The sequence below is a fragment of the Carlito syrichta genome, unplaced genomic scaffold (genome assembly GCF_000164805.1).
Source record: "Carlito syrichta isolate Samal-C Ts95f unplaced genomic scaffold, Tarsius_syrichta-2.0.1 Scaffold303664, whole genome shotgun sequence".
NCBI lineage: Eukaryota > Metazoa > Chordata > Mammalia > Primates > Tarsiidae > Carlito > Carlito syrichta.
In genome coordinates this window covers 24,176-24,429 of record NW_007247760.1, presented here as the reverse complement: position 1 = coordinate 24,429, position 254 = coordinate 24,176, and positions in this window count along the sequence as shown.

Genomic DNA, 254 nt, shown 5'->3' with positions numbered 1-254 from the left:
CCCCTATACATTGCTTACATTAGTGAGGCTCCTAACTCAAGTTCCTTGGCTGCTCTGCAGGATTCCCAGTGTTGCAGAGCTAACCTTTCCTTCTGTCCACCTGCATCTAGCCCCACAAAGGTGATGAGGGAGGGTTTTAGAACGGCTTTTCGACTTTCTCCTCGAATTGCAGGGTTGGAACAGTTCTCAGTGGAAACCTAATCCAGGCCCTCCCCTGGCGGCCGGAGACGGCGGCGGCGGCGGCGTCTGCGGGG